This window comes from Nanorana parkeri, unplaced genomic scaffold (assembly GCF_000935625.1).
Source record: "Nanorana parkeri isolate BGI_ZX_2015 unplaced genomic scaffold, ASM93562v1 scaffold510, whole genome shotgun sequence".
Classification (NCBI taxonomy): domain Eukaryota; kingdom Metazoa; phylum Chordata; class Amphibia; order Anura; family Dicroglossidae; genus Nanorana; species Nanorana parkeri.
The window spans coordinates 23,031-31,036 of record NW_017306778.1 but is presented as its reverse complement, the minus strand read 5'-3'; the positions used below and the strand labels follow the sequence as shown (position 1 = coordinate 31,036).

Below are 8,006 nucleotides of genomic sequence, written 5' to 3'. Positions count from 1 at the left end.
ATCTCTGACAACTCTGATTGGCTGATAGCTCAAATCACAGCCATTCACGGGCACACTGGCCACCAATGTGTTTTCTGCAGTGACATTTAAAAATGGTGCTCGAAAGATACATATCTACCTCCATTCCATGTTTTTTAAATTTGGTGGTACTAAGGTGGTTAAGGTAAATCAAGAAGAATCTGCTGGGTTACAGTAATTTTCATTTAAAGGTTAAAGTAAAATCCATTGAACCCTTTTCTGAATGTTGGATGGAGGAACCCCTCAAATACCATTAATTTGTCTAAGACTTTCTAAAAAATATTTGATTTCTTCATGAAATTGAGGATTCTGAAGTTGCCCATTGACCAGACTGTCCCAACCTGACTTGAGCTCAGGCAACATGATTGTTAATAGATCTTCAGGGATGTCAAGTTCTCACTGATCAATATATAAGCATTTACCCTGATTTGAATTGTGTATGGAACAAAAGAAGCAGTTATGTGATTACAATGACCATCTCAGTTAAATGAAATGTTAATGGATATAGTTGTATGAAATTCTAGTGTATATCTATCAGACTTCCAATGTTGACAGTATGCCCTATACTGTATAGCTTGATTATTAGTGCAGTAAATATCCAGCGATATTCCCTTAAAAACAATAGGAACATTATACTACATTTCAGTACTACAATATTACTACAGTACCTTTTAATTGGAGATGGTGTCATCTAAAACATTGCAGATAGATTCTGACAGGCAGATATGGATGCTATATTTCATTCTTAGTACTTTGCTGTCTAAACTCTTTTAATGAATAACCCTATTTGAGCCTTTTATAAAGCTTTCAATTTTTGAAGGAAAAAGTTGTATATTTCACCATAGAAACTGCTTTCTGTTTTTTTTTTTCTACAGAACCCAATTGCTGAATTGTAGATGCCAATATGTAAGATCACTGTGTTTTAATTGCTAGAAAAATTTATTTGTAGCAGATTTGTTATTTGAGCAAAATTGTGCCTTTTAAAACTAGTAAGTCAGCAAAGACCTTGCCTGTATATCAATATCTTGTTACCTGGCAACTCATTGTTTTTCTTCCTGTATCCTAGGCACCCAGGATAAACCCTAGTGGACAGGGACATTTATGGGAACAAAAAAATTAAAATAAAACTTTTTTAATTTAATTACAACATACATTTTTTTATAAGTACACATTGAAAATAATATGTGCCACAAAATAGCAGATTCAATACCTTAAATAGCAACACCTCAATGGATACTCTTAATCTGCAAAAATATACTTGTGTGTCAAATGTCTGGTCTCTTTCTGTGAGATATAATTCCATCTGCAGACCACTATATCATTACTGTGTCCTTTAGCAATGTAGGGGTTGGCAGAAGGAACCACAGAGTTCAGAGAAGGACAGGCATTGGTAAAACCCAGATGTGTGACCAATGAAAAAAGATTCTTCATCCAGAGTTATCTACTGAATACAGCAAAGATTAGCAGTATGGGCAATGGGACATTTAAGTATTAAAAGACTACTACTGTATTCTAGGCACCATTTTAAAAACTGCAATTTTTTAAAACTTGAAGTGAAAGGATCACTTTAGAATTAACCTGTTTTTTTTTTTTTTCATTTTACAGCAAAAGATGTTATGGCTTCTTTTCTGTCTTTATTAGTTCTCAAAGATAGATATGGATCAGTGGGGTTGATTTTTTGTAAGGCGGTTAGCTTAGGAAAGTGAATTTTGACTTTGCAAGGGAATTTTCACTTTGCTTAGTGAATGTGGTGACAATTCACTTTGCATATAATACCCAATCATGTGCAAGGAAATCTAAAAAGAAAACATGATTTTTGCTTTGACATGGTTGGATGGCTGTGACCTCATCCCCTAAGCTAAGTTAAAGTTCCATTGCAAACTGAAAATGTATTTTGCTAAGTGACCACCCTTTAGTAAATAAACCCCGGTTTTCCCAAGTGCTTGATCCAATTATACTTTACCAAACATCGTTATTCTGTAATCTCTAACAAGAGGTATTCATTAAAAACATGCAAGCTAAAGTCTAGAGACTATGGGAAGGCATGTTTGCTGAGGACTATCTGACTCTTTAGCTGTCAATAGTGATTGCACAATGGTTAGTGAATCCTGCCATTACATTGTAAAACTCTAGCTACAGCAAAGTACAGCAAGGAGACCTTCCATGCACCTGCATACTGGTAGATTGCAAAATGTTAAAAGTCTCTATATTTTATTAACTTCAGCTATATATGATGCTTATGTTTTTTTATGTTCCTTAGGGAAGCTCATTATATGTATAATTATATGTAGAACAGAACAACAGAATATGCTTCCTCTAGAAAAAGTCTGCTTCTTTGGATGGCATGGCATTTTTAAAGAAGAACATGAACTGACTGAATGCTAGCAATGTGGAAGGGTGGCATACGTAATCGTTTATGTCTAACACCTGGTACAAGAAAAGCAATACATGTTCATTGTTTTATGTATTTTTGAAGGGGCCAGTGTGAATGATGGCTCATAAAGACCATGTACCATTATGGATCATCCTACTGGCATCAATCAAGGTTTGTTACCAGATACATGTAACTAATAACACCTTAAATTGTAAGTATTTAAGCTAAAATATCAGGACTAAAGTTCTTAGTATTCTTATTATTGTCATGTATTTTTAAAGATATGGTAATCTCTTCACAGTTCTTCTTAAAAAGCCTAACATTACATTTTTAAGTAATCACCCAAATGCTGTTAATCTTACCTGGGATACAGAGGTAACATCTGAAATAGATGGCTATGAGATTTGTTATAATTTCTCCTATCGATTTTTGGATAAAACAACTTGGAAAAAGGTAATCAGTGCTTTTGTTGTTACTTTTATTCTAAATGTATATTTTTTGAGCCTTTATATTTTATGACTTTATTATGCAGATCAAACAAAAGAGAACAGTAGTGCATGCCTATCTATCACAGCATAGCTCTAGGTTACTGATGGCACGTTATGTTTAGTGCTTTATGTTCTTTGTTAATTTTAAGTACTGCTAAGGTTATTAGGCCTTGTTTTGATCATTTTTGATAATTTACATTTCAGCGACTATATACTGTAGATAGTAAACTATCATTGATTGTTGCATTCTAGAATATCTCTGTAGCTACTAGCTATATCATGACCTGGATAAATGAGTATCTTTACAGACATATTAAAATGAGGTGGCTTCATTCCAGCTGAGCAGTTATTCCCCCTTTTAACATTATACTTATAATTGCTGTCAATGCAAATGTCAGTTGCATCACTCAGACTGGGTACATTCGGCTCGGCTATTCTGCCCGGTACCTCTGTGGTACCGAGCAAAATATAAAAACAATTAAAAAAGTAGAAAAAATAAAATAGAAACCGATTGGGCAGAGCTAGCAGTGACAGCTAGCTCTGCCCAACTGTTTACTATTGGCCGGGTGGTTCTGCTGCCGTCAGAATAAAAAAAAACAAAAAACACCATAGGAATGCATAGCCAGATTCCTATTGCACCCGCCCTCTACTGCTGTCAATCACCAGAAGGGGACCTGATGGAGAACTGCAGGTCCCCCTCTGCTGATTGACAGCAGCAGTGGGCGGGTGCAATAGCTAGTTTGCTATTGCAAAGTGAAATAGCCAATAGGAATCTAGCTATGCATTCCTATGCTGGATTTATTTTTTTTCTGACTGAGGGCGGCCAGCAGCCCCATGTCAGAAAAAAAAGCAAAAACAGATTGCAAGGAAAGGTTTACTCTGATCGAGCAGAGTAAACCTTTCCAGAAGAAAGTGTTTCTCTCCTGGGCGGCCGGGAGCCGTATTAGACTCCCAGAGCACTGAGAGGCCGTTGTGATATCATAGCGGCCCCGCCGGGTTCTCGGTGTGTAATGACAGATGGCGTCCCTGGTTGCCTGGTAACCAGGGATGCTGATCTCTCTGCAAGTGGCTGAAACCAGCCGTGAGATGACGGCTAGATCCGCCCAGCTGTCAGAAGCAGGCTGTCGGCCGACCGATTGGCCGGCTGTTCGGCCAGCTTTGGCTTTCACCTCGGCTCAGTAGAGCCGAGGCATATGCCTTCGGCACTACTGAGCCGCTTGGCCAACTGCAGGAACCGAAGGGGTCCTGGGGCCGAAGGTAGCCGAAGGATCAGCCGAAGCTATAGCTAGATCCTTCGGCGGCTTAGTGAATAGAGGCAACCCCTTTCTAGATCATGGTCGGGAATGAACTGTCAAAGTCTGTATCTCAGTTTCTACTCCACACAGAAGCATAGGATAAAGAGCAATATATACTGTGGGTGTTAGGTGATTGAGCTTAATACAAGGTGAGACTTCTTTAAGTGTAAAAAATAATACAAGGTGAGACTTCTTCTTTAAGGGTCTGTTCACACTTAGTGCATTCTGGCTGTGCTGGGCTGTATGTAATGCATTACACAGTGTGATACACAGTGTGAGCCTTGAAACAGTGTGATGCGTACTGATCAACTGCATAAGCACTGTGCCAGGCACACTCACACTGGCAGCTGTGCAGTTGAGCATGGCTACTGGTGTGAATAAGCCCTATGTCTTTTTAACCTACCTGTATGGGAGGCAGACCAGCAGATATCTACAAAATACTAAAAGTTTGGGTATTTTAAAGATATCCTGTGGAGTGGATCATGTACTGCACAGTTAAGTTCTATGGTTTCAGGAGTGTCTAGAATTAGCCCCATAAAAAACACAATATTGACAATATTTCTCATAGCTCTCTAGCTTTTATCAATATCTATCTATCTATCCTATCTATCTATCTATCTATCTATCTATCTATCTATCTATCTATCTATCTATCTATCTCATTTATCCATCTGTAGCCCCTAAAAAAAAAACCTTAAAGGTATATCCCCTTAGTACATACTACATGCAACACAAGTTAAAAGTTTAAAAACTCTGACAGTGAACTTATCTTTCTTGCTCCCTTTTGGTCTATTAAATATACAATTGTGAGCAGATTGTTATACTTGTTTGATAAGTGCAAAAAAAACCTGTTTCACAATGTTAGCGTAGTCCTGTGTCCTATGCACACTTCTGTGTTATGTCAAGGAGTTTAATTAGTCCCCTCAGGTCTCTTCTTGGGCTTTAAAACAATTGCCCTACATATTGTAGAGATAAGAAAAGAGGAGGGATGATTTGGTAGCTTAGCAGAAGAGAACTGGACAGTGCTGACACAATGCGGCTGATTTACCAAAGTAGTTGAGAAAAAAAAGTGTAATATTCAGCTGTCTAATTACTTTGAATGTCCAGTCACGTGCAGATACTGTTCACATTACTATATAATTGAAGTGAATATTTACACAGTTTTGAGTTAGGATTCTCGACTCCTTTAATAAATCAGGCCAAAGGGGATGCCTTTGCTGACCTTCTAGAAGTATAATTTGCTTGGCTGTCTTTCACTTTTTTAAGTTACTTTGCAGTTACTACATTTTTATTGAGTGCAGTTTTTTTAACTATATTAGTAAATCAGTCTCCCTTTCTTGTGATTTCTGTCCACAATATGCTGTTAGGAATGAGCTCTTTATTTTACGTCGAACATGAGTACAATCCAAACCCTTCCTGTCTGCTGTTAGGCAAACAATCTGGCCATAGTTCACCCAGCATCCCTGCAAGCTTTTCTACAAAGAGAAGCTGGCCAGGGATCTGTCATTTGTGAAGGAAGTAGTGGCAGGGCAGCATCCTTGGGTTGGCAGGTCATCATGGCAGTGGGTCAATATTGTCAGGTGATGCTCATGCCCCCCCTAAACGTTTACAAAAGACCCCTATCTAGACATACAGGCCAGCAACATACAGGCCAGCAATCCTGCACCCCCTCCCCTTCATGAACCATACCAGGACAATGTCTGTAATATTGGAGGGTGAGCAACTTCCCCCCAGTTGCAAGACACATTGTCCACATGTTGAGAGGACTATTCCATAATCTTCACATCCTGATCCCCAAAATGCATGTTGGGGTCTTCAGGGGGAAACATATCAGAATATGGAAGCCCCTTTTAGAACAAGGAGGCCCTCAGATATCTGCTCCCCCCACCTGCATAAGTACTGGGTATGTAAACAAGCTGATGGGATCCTGGACTTACTTTTGTAAATTGAAGTGGTAGGCTACATTATCTAGTGTGCTTATCTTTGTTCATAGTTTTTTTCTCAAGCATCCTTATTAGGACTACTGTCTGTGTCAACAAAACATCTGATTGCTACTGTAGCTCTTGGGTAATCACCCCTTTCCCAGATTTGATCATCACTAGTAATCACCTCATTGACAGCACATAGATTTCAGTGTGTTGTAAATTAGGGAATTGCTAACAAGACAGTAAATCACTCAACAGCAAGAGATGTAAACATTACTGTAGCCTAGCCTTTAAGCTGATTAATTATGAAAACAGAAAAAACATCTAAGATTTGTGAAACATGGGGCAAATGTAGATTGTGAAAAATGAAACTGCAAAAGAACATTTTGGGAAACAGAAAATTTATACTAGAAAAGGTTGAATGATTCAGACAGTGATTTTAATTTGAATGTTGTTGAATTGTTGCAACATGAAATTAGGTCTCTAGCACTAGTGTTTTTGCTGTAAAGTGAAAGTATAGTGTATTTCATTGAGTGCATTTTAGTTATTATTGTAGTGTTTACCTTAAAGTAGACATGTCAATTTTGTTTCATTCTGAATGCAAATTCGTACAAAATTACGTGAATTCAGACATTCGGATGCATCAGAATGTCCAAATTCCAATGAGGCAAATTGCAAACAAATCCAAATGTTCTTTTAATGAAATTTTGTATCATCTGAATTCCAATCAAAATAAAACCAAATCGGACATGTGACTGTTTTCTAGCCAATCAGAAAACCCCGTCCGGATCTAAAACAAAATTCAGAAAAGTCAGAATCCGAATAACGAAATTAAATGCCGTTCAGACCCGAAACATGCAAGAAAGAAAAAAGATCCAAAACAAAACAGATTTTTTGCCGGCTTACATGTCTACTTTAAAGCAGAACTGAGAGGGGGGGGGGGGGGAAGGAGCATTCACTGAAAGATGATTGGAGGGGATCATTCCATTCTCCCAGAAAGTGGAGTTACCCTTTGAGCCACCAGAAACTCTCCGTACATAAGTACAATTCTTAAAATGATAATCTGGACAAATTGGATAATTTGATAGTCTCTTCAAGGAGATACTTGACCTGAGTGGGCAAAGTAGGCTTTTATAAAGGCTAAGCACTGTTGCATGAGTTGGGGAGGGGGGACCTTAGCCCTGTCTATATAGGTCATGTTTTACTGTTACCTTTTACCACAGATGCAGTTTTTGATATTTATATTTTATTCCTAGGAGATATTGACAGAGAACTACAGAATTGTTTATCGCCATCTACATACGGGGTTCATAGTATCATTATCAAATGCACTTTGTGATGATTCTTCAATTGTTTTTGAAGGCAATAAGACTGAATTTGTGCATATTTCCACACCAGGTCGGTAAAAAAATTATACTGTCAGATGAAATTGCTATTTGAATCTTAAGTATGATATGGTAGGACTGTAGAGTCCTGCATTTATACATAATATGTATCTATATTGTGAAAACAGAGCTCCATAAAGAAACATATATACCTGTTATACCTATATACCTGGTATACATATTAAAATACCCAAACTTTTTGTGACTGTATAACTTACTTTGCTTATACAGCCATGTGAGTAATCTAGCTTCGGGTCTTGCCAATTAATGATGTTTTGTTCCTTGGACCCTTAGTGGCCTCTATTCAGTCATTTTGGGGAGATTTCTTATAATACAATAACTTGAAAGAGTGTAAATGAATTAATCAGTGAATCTGCGCCGAAGGCATATGCTTCGGCTCAATTGAGCCAAAGTGAAACCTGAAGTGGGTTGAGTGGCTGGCCATTGGCCGGCTGAAAGCCTTGCAACTGACAGCTGGGCAGAGCCAGCCATGATCTCACGACTGGCTCAGGCCAGTTGCA

The 8,006-nt window shown here is 38.1% G+C and overlaps 1 long non-coding RNA gene across 1 annotated transcript in view; it reads left to right on the top strand.

Moving 5' to 3' along the window:
- LOC108790897 overlaps nucleotides 1-7,439 on the top strand; it is a 9,099-nt gene extending 1,660 nt beyond the window's left edge. The window contains exons 2-4 of the long non-coding RNA XR_001941468.1: nucleotides 2,495-2,603; nucleotides 2,694-2,845; nucleotides 7,357-7,439. This is a non-coding gene — a long non-coding RNA (uncharacterized LOC108790897). The remainder of the gene's footprint in view (nucleotides 1-2,494; nucleotides 2,604-2,693; nucleotides 2,846-7,356) is intronic.
- Nucleotides 7,440-8,006: the final 567 nt, after the last annotated feature.